Raw genomic sequence first — 15,926 nt, forward strand, 5'->3', positions numbered from 1 at the left:
ATAAAATGAAATTTGTAATTAAAGCAACAAAACAAAGCTTGTTCTTTTAAAACTCAAAAGTGAAAAATCTGGTTTTAGGAAAACTGTGTTCCTTAGGCTGGCTTCATTTGATATCTTCTATCCTCAGCATGATGCTGTCTTTCATAAGACTTAATTTGTGTAATAGAAACCAGCAATAAAGGCAGCAAATGTTCCCTTTGCCCTGTTGCTAACTTTGATTCATCTGGGCTGACTTGAGCACCTCCGAGGAGGCAGCAGAGGGACAGTTTGTACAACTCAGCCTTAGAACAAATATACTGAGTGGAGACAGAGACTCCTCATTCTCATGGGCTCTGATTGGTACCCCTGAGCAGTTTTCTTGCTGCTCATGGCCCAAGGACTCACAGGTCTCACGGGTTCCTGCCCCTGGCCCAGCCCCGGCTCTTCCCCGCTTCACACCATTGCAATCTGGGCTCTGGACACTGAGATCTTTGTGTGATTTTTTTTCAGGGCGAATGGGCCATCTGCCAAGAAGGTCAGGCAGAGCTCTGTGCATTTGGTAGTTCAGAATAATTCTGCTGCTGTCTTCTGTAAAAGAAGTGAGAATGCAGAGATTTTTGTTGGTATCCTCTAATGCTCTGATAGTTCTGCTCTTGGCTTCTAGGAAAAAAACAAACAATCTTTATCTATTGAGCTTGTAAATTTTGATTACTCTTGACATGGTCTACTGTTCTCTGCTGTTTTAATTACTCCCCTGCCTTGTATGCAGTTGGAGCAGGAATTCAGAGCTGATTTAGTTTTTCATGCATGTAATGCGACTTAAAGAAGACCATTTCACTAGAGAGCTTCGACATTGTTTGGTCCTTGTTTTACTGCTAAACTTTGCCTTCCTTTAGTTGAATGCAGGATACAGGCTAGAGCAGACATTTGAGAGCAGTACCTCAGTACTTGTTATTATTTTTCAGCTGCTGCCTAAGAAGCTTGGCCATTCCATGTTGAGCCCATGCAGAATGGGAACGTCCTTGCTCCAGCTGGTGCCCTCCTCCAGCACGGTGTATTCCAGGAAAGATGGCATGACCAGTCAGAAGTCACTGCAGAACTGCACAAGGTGATCTATCCTGTGGTGCCAGTGGATTTTGAAAGCCAAATCCAGAAATCAGCTCACACCTCTTCCAAAAAGGTTGTGCTGGGTGCAGGTAGTGCTGGGCCATGAGAGGGATATGCATGGCTGGCACTTAGTTGCCCTTCTAGTAAGGTTGCTACTACATGATTTGATCTGTTTCAAGGCAAAAGGAGCATTTTTTTCCCCCTTTATGCTGTCTTTCAAGGACTTGCAGATTGTCCGGTTCACTGGATGACCTTTGGTGCTGGTATTCACTCCAGGACAGAAATCACTACCTTTTCAGGCTTATATCCAAAGTTTCTCTCAGCAGCATATATTCAGATGAGAATTTTCTAAGGAACAAACTCTCCATCCAAGCAATAAATACCTGAGATGCTGCTGTGTTTGCTTCAGTCAAATGCTGAACCTCAAACCTTTTCCCAACCTGGTCTTTAAAACAGCTGCCCAAACCTGGCATTTTCATACTGGTTGGAAAGAGCTATTAAGAGAGCTCAAGGAAATAAGTCTTTGGAAGTTCTTTTAGTGGAGGTTGAGGGAGAAGAGAAGTTTGGCAATGCAAGATAAGCAGTGATATTACGAAATTGTAAAGCTGTCTCCTACTGAAACCATGCTAAATGATTTGGAACACTCTGAGACAAGAAATGTGCACCATCAGCAGTAATGAGCTTGGGAGAGAGTTTGGCCAACACCAAAAATTTTAGATTTGGATTGAGACTAATTTGCCTTCTATTTTGCATGTTTTCCCTGTACTCAAATTGTGCTCTTTTGAAGTCACTGAAACAGACCATTTAATTCCCGTTGCACCAGTAAAACCCTGCCTGGACACTTCCCCGCACACAGCAAAGTGCCCTGTTTGTTGTTCAGCGTCACCTTTTGGCCACACAGAGCGATTTTGTTGTAAATAATAACGTGTCAGAGTGCCACGTTGCTGTTGTTGCTTGAATACTACTTTGGGAGGAAACAGTTTAGAAGAACCACTCAACTGGGGCTCTTTCAGGCTTGGATACTTGAAAAACAGCAGAACTTAAAATACTTTGTCAGACTGTATGGTATATTGCACTACACTGTGCGTTTGTCACCATCTTCTCCGAGACAGGATGTGACATGAATTTTGTAGTGCCAAACCTTACAAGAGATTTTTCTTCAACTCAAGTGATCGATCGTGCTTTAGGATCTGAGTGCAGGGCTTAGTGTAGTGACACCACGCCATTTTTCATGGCCATAAGTGGTTACAGTGCAGCTGAAGTGTTGTGAACAGCAAATAGTTAGGAACAAATTTTATCTACTACTGCAAAGTTCCATGTAGATTGCTACATCTTTCCTTTAAACAATTGTTATTGTGCTTTTTGTGCAAACATTTGCTTATGAGCTGAGCCCACAAGTTACAAATTCAGAGTTTTTCCCGGACAAGAAAATGGTCTTGATTGATGGTTGGCATTGGGTCCTCCAAACCTTTGGGAATGTTGATCTCCAACAGATCTTTCTTTACATGATCACATTCTTTCCATCTCCTCATTTTTACTCTGTGTCAGAGCACCCTATTTTCCTTCTGTAGTGGTCATGTATCCCTTGAGGCTCCTGCTGTGGGCCAAACCAGCCCCTCACACCCACCTTGTCCTCAGCCAGGCCTGCAGCAGTGAGACCTTCTGCCATGAAGGTGGCACAACCATCATGGGCACCCCACCAGGAGATGCCAAACCTGCGCAAATACATCCACAGGAATTATATTTATTGCCACGACAGGCAGGCACTGGACACAGACCTCTCTAAAGAATACTTACTGAAAGAACTGTTTAAAAATGTATTGATCTACAGACAAAAAAAAAAGTCTTACTGACACAGTGATCTTATTTCTAAAGAACTTACCAGCCCAGGAGCTGCACTGCCCACCTGTAACTCCACTGCTTCCAGAGGTAGCCGGTGTCCAGGAGCACCCGAGAGCACCTCCAAGTTGCGCAGTTTGCAGTCTTCTACCAAAGGTAATAAACCTTCCTGGAACCACCAGAACTGCGAGTTGCAGAGAGGTGATTGCCTCTGTGGGATGGTCCAGAATGAGTAAGTATCATTTGCATTTTTAATTCGTTTGGGTAATCCTGAATCCTTGCTGCCTCAGGTAAAGGAAAGCTGAATGTATCCTGAAAGTACATGGAGGACTGTGCTGCAAACCAGCCTCTGCAACAGTTGGTGCTTGTATTTGGCCTCTGAAGTTTATCAGTAGGAATAAAAACATCAACACGTGCTCTCTTTTTGTATCCGCTGCTTTGAGGTAGGGCTGCCTTGGCTTTGGTCACAATGCTCTCTTTTGTTTCCCTTGGTTCTTTCTCTTCTTCTTTGCTTTGACACCAATTTCTGTCTGCTAATTTGTGATATTTCTGGCACTGGATAACTCTCTGGGCCAATGCCTTTTAAGGGCCTCTGGAGCAGGACACAGGAAAAGAGCCAAAGCTGCAGAAAGGCTTGGAAGACGCACTCAGCAGAGCACACAGGTGCAGCCATGGGCAAGAGCTGGTCCAAAGGAATAGGAGTCAGCTTTCATCCTGAAGGCCAACGATATGTCTGCACTCACCACCTCTGCTGCTGAGTGATTCTGGTTTCAGACTGGGAAGGCCAGGGTCAGTTATCCTGTGGGAGCTGTGTGGGGCAGTTACTGTAGTCTGTTCCCTTCCACCACTCAAAACTGTGGTCAAATTGTGGTTGGAATCAGTGATCCCAGAGCTCTTTTCAAACTTCAATGATCCTATGGTTCTGAAGGTTGATGGGATACTCAACAAGCTGTGTAGGTTGATTAGGAAGTTGCTTAAGGTTCAATGCCTTTCCCTTCCTCAGATTCCTGAAATATGGACCTATATGGTGTTAAAAACCTCATTCACCATGACTTAGTTTTTTTAGGTGGTCTGTTCTCCCCCTGAGAGCCTTAGGGATTGTCCCACACAAAACTGCCTGGCCTTCTTGTGATGACAGCACTCAGACATGGCCATTCTTTGCTTCATTGCCCAGTGTGGAAGCACCTCTTCACAGTAAAGGGTCAAGGATGTTCCATGTTTAGCATGATTAGGTACACACTGGCAGTGTTAAAAGTCATACATCCTCCTGACCCAGTGCAGACAGCTCTGAAGTGACCTCGTGGAAAACTCTGAGGAGTTTCTGTATGGTTTCACACGGGCTTATCCCTATCATAGATGCCTGTACTAGTTTGAAAACAAACGAGTGGAAGGCACCAAGTCAGAATAAGAATTTAATAGGGAAATAAAGGGGAAAAAAAAATTAAAGGCAGAAAATACTGGGTTAAACTGACAGAGTCAGGATACAACCTGACACCCTGTTAATCAGGGTGGTGGTAGCAGTCCAATAAGATGGTGGCTGCAGTCCTCCTGAAGTGGTGGATGTGGTTCTGTCAGGCAGTGATCCTGTAGAAAGGGCCTGCTCTTCCTCAGAAGGTCCAGTGGTGGCTGTGTAGCTCCTGTCCTCTGGAAATCCAGTGGAAAGGTTGCCTCTGTGTTCAGAATCTCAGATTATATCCAGGATGGAATGCTTGGTTCCTCCTTCTGGGTGGAGCATCTCACAATGGGATGATGAGTCTTTAGGCCAGGCATTGATTAGGCTCATTAACAGAAGATAGTCCGGAGGGAGTTATCTCTGAGTCAGGCGGCAGGACAATGCTGGGCCATTAACAGCAAGATAGTCTGGGGGGAGGAGGCAAGGAAACACTGCCCCACCTGATTTCAACAGCTCGTGAGGATGGTAATAGAATACACTGCAACCCAGGACAGTGCCTTAAATCCATCCAGCTCATGCCTTTTATGAGACCTCAACAGATGAGTGAACCTGGTGCTTATGCAAGAGAAGGGCTTGTTTGTTTTACCCCCACGTTTCAGAGATTAGCATCATGCTTCACATAATTTTGGTGATTTCTCGTTCCCCATCCCAAGCTGCTATCCAAGCATTCTGTGTAGCTCAACATTGCTCATCTGGGAGAAGGAAAGAAACCTCAGCAAGGCTTTTACAGGCCAGGACAGAGCGATGAAAAACAGTAATGTGACAGTGTTGTATCAGCTCAATTTGAAATGATTCAAAGTTCCTTCTCTCCTTGGGAACTCACAGAGGGCTTGGGCACTACCACCCCTACGTGGCAGATCCTCGATATCAGCTGGAGGCCTCTGGATGGGTCCAGCCAAATTTATGGGCATGTCTCTAAATCCCAAGGGGGTGACCTGTCCATTCAAAGTGGCAAGAGCAGAAAGCCCCTCTATTTGTCCTGTGCATGGGATTTGTCTAAAAGCTCCTTGTAATCTGTTGGCAAATGGCCTTTGCATCAGGGCCACTGTAAAAACTGAAGTTTGTGACTGGATCACAAAATTGTTTTGAATATTTTCTGCTATTTTAAAGCCAAATTCTGCAATATCCTCAACCATTTGCATTGTACAAACACATGTACTGAGAAAAATGAACAAAGTAGAAGACACAGTGTTTGTGTAGTAGCAGAGGGAAAACTGAATGCATTTTAGGAGCTGAATGTTCTTATCCTGCATTCAACAAATACGCAGGAAATATACTCCCTCTGTGTGTTTCATTGTTAAGAGAGATTTTTCCAATCACAGTATCTTTATCTTCCAAATTGTAAATATTCCAGATTTTACTCAAAAGTGTTGAGAAAAACTGGGCTGTGCAGCCTCTTCAGTGGGAAATGTGACCATCCCTGCTCATCCCTTTCAGCTGTGACACCACATAAATGATATAAATATTGCAAAATTGCTCTCCCCTCTCCCTCCTGCTCTCCCCCACCTACCCACCCCCTTGGCATGTGCAAAGTTTGCTCTGCACACATGTAGCCAGCTGGTTTGGACTCCAATAGCAATCAGTGGGGTAACAAGGCAAAACCTCCAAAACCAAAGATTCTTGGGCATTGTGCAGCTAACTGAAATGAGCAGTTATGTTCAATCTGCCTGAAAAAGCCCAGGGTATAGAAGCAATAGGGTGAATTACCCCTTACTGTGGGCAGAAGTAATGAGTTTTCATTTTACCTTTGGTAGGGAAGGCAGCAACTGCAGCAGCCTTTCTTCAACTTGTGACAAGAAGTGAAATACACCCATGATGGGGAAACAAATTAATTGTGAGGGTCCTAATTAAAATCACTGGGAGAGGTATTGCATTACAGTGCAAAGAAACAGATGAATATGACCTTTCTGTGAACTTCTCAACCCTACTAGAAGCATAAATTTGAAGTCTCCTAGCGGAAAAGTGTTCTGGCACTGAACTGGTGTCTACAATCGGGATTTTGTCTGCAGGTATCAATGCACAAAATCTCTGCCTCGTGGAGCTCTGAGTCCCCTGGGGCTCCTTATGTTTTGCCTTCGTTTGTTATAGTCCATGTCAGAGGGTTTCAGTGGCCTGGCCCGGCTCTGGCTGCTCCTCTCTCCTCCCAGCCTCCAGCATTTCCTTAAAACACAGGGAAAAACTGCAAGGAGGTGGTGAGAAAGGCCATGGTAACTGGAGCAGAACAGAAGGCTGTGTCCTGCAGAAACGTTTGCTGGAGATATATAACTTCTGTCTGCTACCAATTGTCACAAACAGTTAAGGCAAGCAATTTATGGCTGCGTGGCTCACATTTACCCTGCTAGATTTCCATCTCTGACTCCTACCTGGCACATGGCACCGATTCCTCCTGATTTTTAACTTAGGGCAGGGCAAGATGAGCATTATGAAACAGATACACTCCTTTTCTTTAAAGGACTGGTATTTTTTCTTTATTTTTTGGCTCCCTCATCATTAAGCAAATGCTTTTGCTGAGTGACAGCTGTTTCTGCTCAGAAACGGGACACAAAGTTTGGCTTTGTTTTAATCCTGGGATGTTTATCACAGCACTTTGAAGTGTACACCCTTCATTTTCCCCTTCTCTATCTCTCCAAAGCTTTGGGGTTGAGAAGAAGCAGGAAGAGGAAAGGTTTTCACAGGGATGTTTCTCTGTTAAAAGTTCAGCGTTCCTCTCGTATGTGATTTTCCTGGTTGGCAGCTTTATAGCTAAAACCTCTGTTTTAAAACTGGTGCACACTGGTGATATCATGAACATGCCACATGGTGTCTGATGGCTTTCAGTGACAGCAGATTTATAGCATTTTCCCTCATAAAAATCCTCTCCTCTGCCAAAAGAGGTCCAGCTGGAGTTATGAAATCACTAAATGGACTCTGCTACAGTGAGGAAGTTTGGCCTTTCCAGTCCCTTCCATCTGTTGTGTGCAGTGCACATCATAGCCTGGTACTCTGGGAATCACACAACATCCATGGGGTACCCTCGGGGAGGCTCCTTATTCCTGTGAAGACATGGGAACTGAGAGCATTTGGGGTCTGTGTGTGCTGCTTTGCAATTAATAGGAAGTTCATCTCATTCCATTGTTTCCAAGTTTCATTAAAGTCAGTGCATAAGATATTGGTAGAAGGGCCAAAATCCACCCCGCCCCAGCTGTGAGAGGCTGCACCCCTGAAATCTGATTGCCTCCAAACAGACCTAATCCCTTCCTGAGTGCTTGGGAAGCGGGTAGTGGAGCTTGGATGTCACCCCGAAGAGATCTTAGTTAATAATTCTTTCACTAGGAAATGTGTTCTGAATCTGCTGTGACTCTCTGAGCACTAATGGCTTTCATGTTGCTCACTGTGAAATTCATCAGTAATTAGGGGAATGGAGACAGATCTGATAGCTAATTGCTGCAAAAATCATCCTCTGAATGGTTGAAAACCAGAATTCCTCAGCCGAAGTCCACAAACATCTTCATGCAAACTGAAGAGGTTCCCCAGTGGTGCCTGTGTGGTGAGGATTTGGGGATGCTGGAGCAGTGTGGGGGGTTTGGAGGACTGGGCTGGAACTAGCAGAGGCAGCATGGCTTTCCCATCACTCCAGAGACCCTCCACTATGCATCCAAAGGCACCACAGGCTCTCCTGGCCACAGGGTGTTTGCAGAGTTTGTTGGAGGGTTACCCTCAGCCCTATTGCCTTTGGGGAACAACTGTGCCATGAGCAGAGTGTAAGGGACATATTTGCTCAGGACTAGAGAACAACTTCATATCCAGCTCCCTTGGAAATCCCATTCTGTACCAGTTTAAGACTAGAAACACCAGCTCCTTGCTTGCTTTAGTTTTTGGGATTGGGAGGACAGTACTGCTTGAAAGGCTTCACTGAAAAGATATATATATTGATCTTATATATGCATATATGCACACACATGTTACATACATTATATATATATACACACACACGCGTTATATACATTTTTAAAAAAGATATATATAATTTGTAGCTGACATCCTGGCTGGAGTCAAGGGAGTGAAAAGAAAAATGGAAAAGAAAATGGGAAAAGAAGAGTGAAGAAATAAATGTCTCTATGAGTATGGGTAAGAAACCCAGGGAAATCGCTATGTGTCATAGTCTGGAATAAAAATCAGGGTGTCAGAGTGAGGGATTCAGCATTTTTCCTTATGATTTTAGCAACACATCGGACTAATTAAATGAGAGGACTGTCCTAGTTGGCTTCGCTTCTGCTCAAGCACATCACACCTGGCTCCGCACTGTTTGTGCTGACCCCTGTCAGCCGTGTAAAGTGAGAGTTTAGGGACCAGATCTGAGAAAAAGGGGATTAAAGAACAGGTTGGCATTTGGGCTCTGATGGCAGTGGCCTGTCATGGAGCTGGGACAGGCTGGGCTCCTGCAGTGAGGCCCCTCCAGAGGGAGGACACAGAGGGGCTGTGTCAGGTTCCGCACCGCTTAACGTTTGTATTTATTTATGCACCACATTTAATTCTTTATTTATTCTGCATGTGAGCGTGGATTTAATGCTTGGCTCCAGGCAGTCCTGTGTTTATCCACAGGGCTGCAAAGGCTCAGACTGACAATAGGCTTTAGCCCCGAGTGACAAGGCCACCTCTAAGTCTGCCGCCGCAGCGCCTCGCTGCTCATTTGGACACTGAGGAGCTGCCGGCGCTTTGGCTGACAGGATATTTAGTCCCACAAGCAACACTGAGGTCACTGAGTCCATGCCCAAGGGCCAGGACCATTCTCTGGTTAGTTGTGGCTCCTGGAGCACGAGTTGCAGAGGCTGAGATGCTGCAGGAGTGGCTCTGAGTTGCTGTTTGTCAGCAGAAGGGAGCTGGCCATGTGGGATGGAGTTAATGGGACATCTGCACATCGCTCTCTTCCTTGGCCTCTGCTTAATGCTCCTTCTATTCTCAGCGACAAAACAGCCCCTGAGGGCCAAATGCCACCAAGTGCAGTAAGGGAATACCCCTGTGGATGCTCTGGCTCCTGCTCTGCGCCGGACAAAAAAGGCAGGAAACCAAAATACCCTGTTCCAGTGCCATGTCCATGCCCTTGGCCCCATTCTCACACCACATGGAGCACAGAAGCCATGGGGAGCCAGTGTGTCACCATTGTTCATTGTTAGCGGCTTCAGATCTGAAGCAGCGAGTGGGGAGCCAGCATCCCACTCCAGCCTGCAGAAACCATCCAGTTCCCTCTTTGTTTGTAGGCAAACAGGGGGGATAACAAAGGGCACTGCTGAAAACCAGCAGTGTGGCAAGATCTGCGTGTAATAGTTGCAGAGACAGTTGAAAAGGAGAAAAATAGGGTTTTATGAAGAAAAATTGCAGATCTTCATGTTGCTTCTGTTTCCCAGGGTGGTACCATAGCTGAAGGTGTGTCCTGGAGGGGTTCTCATGGTTGCTCTGCGTATTGCAGAAGTCAGAGAGATACTGTGAAGAAGTCAAAAGAAAAGGAAAAAGAGAACCCTACAGACAAACAGCCTGTCAGTGCATTCAGTGGTGAAAGAAAGGTGGGGCAGGGATGAAAGAGGAACAGCCAGCAATTAAGGAAATGAGGAAAAAGCTTGTAATGCTTCAATTTTCCAAAACCCAAAGCTTATGTAAACCCTAGTTTGTTTTTGGTTTAAAATCCTTCTCTGTGAAAGAAAAGATCTAATGATTGGAAATGATGCTTTTGGACTGCATCTTTCAGTTTTGGGAAACCTGCTTTTTCAGTAACAAAACCTTTCACATAAGCCTTCCAAAAGGCTGGAGGTGTTTATGTGCAGTGCTGTAACTAATGGTGACTCTCAGATTAGACAGATGTTTCTGCATGATTTCACCTGCTCTGAGGACAGTCTGACGCCTCTCTTCCTTACAAACTCAATCCCATGAAAAGCTGGCGTGTTTTGCCTGTTATGGCCACCAAATCCAAGCCCTTTCGCAGTAAGGAGGTGGTCAGCAGGAGATGACAGCTGAAATAGGGTACTTCTGCTCATATGGTACCACATCTTTCCGTGTGAGCAGCCAGGAACTCCAGATGTGGGTGGGAGCAGCACTTTCTGGAGGACACAACAAACATATGGCTGTGCCCATCCGTGCTCCACAAGGAGCCGGAACCACAGCCAAATGTGAGACCTTGGATGTCACATTTCCAGCTGCAGGATTGATGGGTAGGACACAAACATTACCTATGTGTTGCTGCCTGTTCCTATGGGGGTCAAGTCCTCCACCAAGGCATGGAGAAAAATCTCTTTGCTTTCTTTTCACTGCATGCCTGTCCCCTCTCATCCCTCTGATCCAGATGCTCCTTTTCATGCTGCTGCGAGAGGTTAATATTGCTGACAGGAATCGATAATCTGAGATGTGGAGCTCGTTTCTTGGCAAATCAGTGCAGAGGAAGTAAACAGTGCCTGTTTGTTTTGACTTTCTTCCCTCGTTAAATCTGGTTTATTTTACTAGATTGTCTTTTGATTTCATTAATTAAAACACTGCTGGATAGGGAATGAGAATGAAGACAAAGGACTTATGACTGATACGTACAAAAAGGGAGGAACATCCTTTGGGTTCCTGTTGCCACTAAGGAAGTTGTAAGAGGTAATGCAGACCTTCATCTCTTGGCTCTGTCGCTGAAGGGAGGAGAGGATGGTATTTAGCTCTCTGTGGTGCTTTGCTAGAATTCAGGGTTGAGGTTCAAGGTCTTTGAAAAAGCTGGGTTAATTAACGATAAATAAAACATGGTGAAGATAAGATGTAGCAAAGTAAAGCAAACTAAAGCAAAAATATATATTCCAAATCAATTGTTATAAAAGCATCCACTTTGTTTTAGTGTATCCCCTGTTTTTTAACAAAACATTTGGGAATAGGGTTTTTTGTCTGTTCATATTTCACCAAACATTAATAAGCAGCTGTACTACCAGCGTGCGGACTCTTTTCAAATTGGTTGCACAGATTTTCCTTAATGCTTTCACCAAAATTTCTCCTCTGTGCTGTTGCACTGTCAAGACAATTCACCTAGCTCACACCGCACTTGCTATGCTGAAATGAGATCAAATAGCTGTGACACTTGCAGCTGGAATAGTAAATGTATTGATAATTACAGCTTGAGAAAGACAAATTCTACTTCAAAATCAAGGCTTGGACCTCAAAACGATGGATGGTGGCCATTGGAAAGAATGTAAAAGGCAAGATGCAATATTTCATAATTTTGAAAAATGAAACACTTGGGAAGTGTCGAAGTATTTATTCAGAACTTTGCATAGGAATTATTTTAACTTTCATTGATTTGTTTAGTCTCGCAATTCACATTTATTTTAAAACAGGTGCTAAATAACTGTCTTTTCTTTATAGGTTTCCTTTTGGGCTGAAAAACGTCTCATTCAATGTAAATCTGCACATTTTTGAGGCAGTGAAATGCTTTCAGCTGACAGGTTCATTGCTGGGCAAAAGCAGAATTTCCATTTTGGTTTGACTTGAACCAAATTTCAGATTATTTCTTGTGTTGCTGACGACAGGAAAACCAGGTGGCTCACCCTGGGCTGATGGCCATGATTGAAGGAGTAGTTAAGCCCTTTGCAGTAATTGGATTATGAAGGAATTGGGCTGGCAGCTGCCAGGCTTCCCACTAGAGCCTCTGCAAGGGCAACCCAGTGAGGGCACAGCACCCAAAAACTAGGGATGTCCCCAGGTAGTGTGGCCAGGAGACCAAACCCATTTCTGCTGTCTTCAACATTGGAAACATTCAATTTTCTGCCCATATTCTCTGATTTGCACAATCTGTAAGAAAGTTTTATTTTTGCTCCAGGAAGGAAATTGTTTCCTGTCCTCCCCAAAATACTAATTCTAGTTTTTACTGGCTTTCCTCGAGCACCGTTCTGAACAGGATTGGCCTTCAGCATGTCCATGGGCTTGCCTGAACTTGAGGAGAAACATCATTGAGGGCTTATGAGCACCATGCAGCTCACAACAGCCAGGTCTTTGTGCGTTTCCATGACAAGAAAGGGTTTTTATGACCTCAGATCACTTGGGAACCAGCTGAATTCGCAAATCTCATTTTTTCTCCCCCCTACATGATGAGATTGCTAGGCAAGCAGGCAGGCTTTTGGAGTGTTTTTCCAACTCAAGGTTTCCTACTGGGTGCCATTAAGTGGCAGGTAAAATGTGGTGGTGGTTGGGTGATGCATAGCACGATGTTTTGTTTGCTGCCTCACTGTGATAATTTATGCTTTGCTGGGACGTTCTGCGAAACCGAAGGCCATAAACATATGTTATAAATTGCTTGAAAATGAGAGGAAACTTAACTTTCCTTATAAAAAGACTAAGGGCTGTAATTTATTACTGTAAACAAGAATGAGAGGACAAAAAAAATCAATTAAAAAAGAAAATGTCAAGCTCTTTTTACTCAGAATTTGAAAGGACCTGAAGTCGATTGTTTCCTCCCATGGAAGGTCTGGTTTCTATCAGCCAGGCAGAAGGGCTTTTGTTTCTAGCAGTCAAATCAACAGGCCAGTAAGAGTAGCTTTGAACTGCAATTTGTCTTTACGCATTTTGAAAATGTTCTTTCGATGTGTTTACACGTTGGCTGGGGCCACTTCTGCTGCAGTCAGCTCTTTCTGGGACGATTAATCAAACGATCAAGTCTCTGATTAATCAAAGTCCCTCCTGACAGCTCCTTTCGTTCAATCACCTGCTGAGTCTCTACTAAAACCCAAACAAGCAAATGATTAAACTCTTCTATTTTTCTTTTTTTTTTTTTTTTTTTTTTTAATGGGGAAGAATGAAAGAAAGAAATTAAAAAGAGGGCGGCGTGTCTTGCAGATTTGGCACTTTTCGAGGTACATACCTCAAGGAGAGAGAGATCTTGGACTACATTTGTGATGCAAACTGGAACCTTTGGCTACCAAATGCAGGATGTGGTGTATCCTGTTCAAAGAGGCGCATATTTTGCATGTTTGTGTTGGCTCCTCTCAATCAAAGCATGCTGTGATACAGCTACACTAAAAATTAACAATCTATGTTATAGCCATGTATTACATTATGCCCCCCCCTTTTTTCTTTTTTTTTGTTCTGGAAAAAATCTTTTCCAGAAAGACATCTCCTAAAGAGAAAGGAAGGTAGGTAACAAAAACCTTGGAAATGTTTTCGTAATAATTATTCAATGGCAATCAAATCATGCCACTTTAAAAGATCAGCTGAGCTATCTGTAAATATTTTCTCATCTCTGCAGAGCAGTACAAACTCCTAATAAAAGGCGTCTGTTTCCATTTCTGGAGTAAATTTGAGGTGGATTTTTATGTCAATGGCTCTTGAATGCCACTGCAAATAGCAAAGAAGAGGAGAAAGAGTTAAAATAGGAGTTGCTGGCTCACAGCAACTTGCTATTTTTTTGAAACTGGTTTTAGGGATTTTCTTAAGGAGAGAAAACTGCATTGGATGAGTTGGTTGTGAGTAGTGTTGTCAGAAATCAAAGACTGAAATCTGAAGGATGAGCGATGTCATCTGAGTCTGCTGGCAGCTTAAATAAGGCTCTGAGCACTGTCTTCTTTTTGTCTTCTAGGTTTTTAGACTCTTTATTAGCAGCCATTCTTCACATTTATCCTTCAGAGGTGTTTTATAAACCAATGAGGTGCTACAGAGATGACACCTAAATACAATTCACTTTCTTTACAGATGAAACCAAATTGAGCTACCAAGGAACTAAGTAACTATGTCCAAGATCCAAGGAGGGAGAGACTGCTGGGCTCTGCCAAGACTGGTCACATCCCCAGACTGCTCCTCTGACCAGGGAATCATGTTGTTCCCTTCAAGCCAATCCCGCCTGCTTCTGAAGATTGGATTAGAGGGTTGCCCTGCTGTGAGTACCCATAAAACACCTCTGGGTTAACTGACAGAGTAGGAACACAACTATTTTTTGCATACTCCGTTTCAGCATCACTGGTAAATCTCCAGATTTCCTGCTATTCAATATTCCTGATGTATAAATCCTTCTGTCAGCCCAGTTTTTTGTTCCCCTGCCACACCTATTTCTAACTCACTAATTACTCTTGTTGCATGCTGATGAGCCAAATAGTATTTTTCTTTTCCCCAGGGTGGCAATTAAAATCCAAGATTGCCTTTATTAGCTGAAGTGGCCTTAGGAAAAGATCTTGTCCTACATGTCTAATGACATATCCTTAGCATTTCATTTTCAGCAGGCATTTCCAAAGAAAGTCCATTTTGTTTCAGGCAGAACTTTTTATTTCAGATAATGCTGTTTGCAGGCTTCATAAAAAAATCAGCATTGTGTTCATTCTTCCAGTTGCAAAACCCCTCTCAAAAACAACCCCAAGCAAACATATTTTTCTCCCTGCTTGTATTTATTTTGTTCTGTTTTCAATAACCTGTGCCTGGCATCTTGGGTATTTATCACCCTAGAGAGAATTGGACATGAAAAAACCAACACAGCAGCACAAAAAAAAAAAAAAAAAAAAAAAAAAAAAGAAAAGAAGCCAAAATATAAATCACAGAGAAATGATATTCTGAGGACTGAAATAGCATAAAGGAGTCTCTTGGTTGTACTGGTGAAAGAAGCAATTGCATGTCGAGTTGCGGATACAGATGTACAATAATGTCTTAAAAATAACACATCTCTTCTGAACTTCATCATGGAGAAGACTCTTGATGGCTGGCAGATTCATGAAAAGTTAAAATTGTCTCCTAGATGGATGTTTCTGGCTATACACTGAAACTTTACTTTTAGCAGGAGATGAGATCTCAGTCACCTACGCTGAACTCAGAAAAAATATGGAGAGAAAGAGACATTTAAACTAATGCCACTAACAATCTGCCACATTTAAAAATATTGAGCAGACCTTTCACATTCTGTAAAGTTTAAATATTTAAACAAATGGGGAAAATTCATCTTATTCTTGGCACAGGTCTTATCCATTTTATTACTCTGTATCTCTAAATATGCTGAGATGCCAAGTAATTTCCAGTTTTTATCAAATTTTGACTTTGGAGCATGACTCTGGGATATTATGTTCAGAAGTGTGTGGAGCTTTTGAAGCAGAATTTCCTTGGATTTAATATATCCCTTTCAGAACTTTGCCTTTAGATGGAAATTCATTCTGAGCCAGTAATATTATATGTTATTTCTAGAACTCTGAAGTTTATAAAGCACATAATGAAATTTAAGTCTTTAGCCCAGGTGGAATCACGAATTAGCATTGAGTTCTCTGCAAACAGCAGGGCTGGTTGCCTTTTTTTGTGCCTTTGCATCATTTTGGAAAAACCATGGACTGTGGCATAAAGCAGCTGCAGGACCATGACAGTCACAGGGCAGTCACCCCTTTCCTGGGAAAGCAATCCTTCCTTGGCAGGGGGAGGATGCTTGTGCTGGAAGTGTGGGAGAAAACTGACCGTGACCTGGAGATATTTCCTCAGAATCTTCATGGGTCATGTCTATCTGTACATGAATAAAGGATTCCTTTTGATGTGGTTATTATCTGGACTGTAGCAATGGCACAGCATTAATCACAACAGTAAATGATAGAGAGGG

At 43.3% G+C, this 15,926-nt stretch overlaps 1 long non-coding RNA gene across 1 annotated transcript; it reads left to right on the forward strand.

Annotated features, from left to right (window-relative positions):
* The first annotated feature begins 938 nt into the window (after window positions 1-938).
* On the forward strand, window positions 939-14,839 carry LOC116448402. The gene is made up of 3 exons (XR_004241929.1): window positions 939-1,087; window positions 2,962-3,081; window positions 14,057-14,839. It is a non-coding gene; the product is annotated as an uncharacterized LOC116448402 (long non-coding RNA).
* Window positions 14,840-15,926: the final 1,087 nt, after the last annotated feature.

Source organism: Corvus moneduloides, chromosome 9 (genome assembly GCF_009650955.1).
Source record: "Corvus moneduloides isolate bCorMon1 chromosome 9, bCorMon1.pri, whole genome shotgun sequence".
NCBI lineage: Eukaryota > Metazoa > Chordata > Aves > Passeriformes > Corvidae > Corvus > Corvus moneduloides.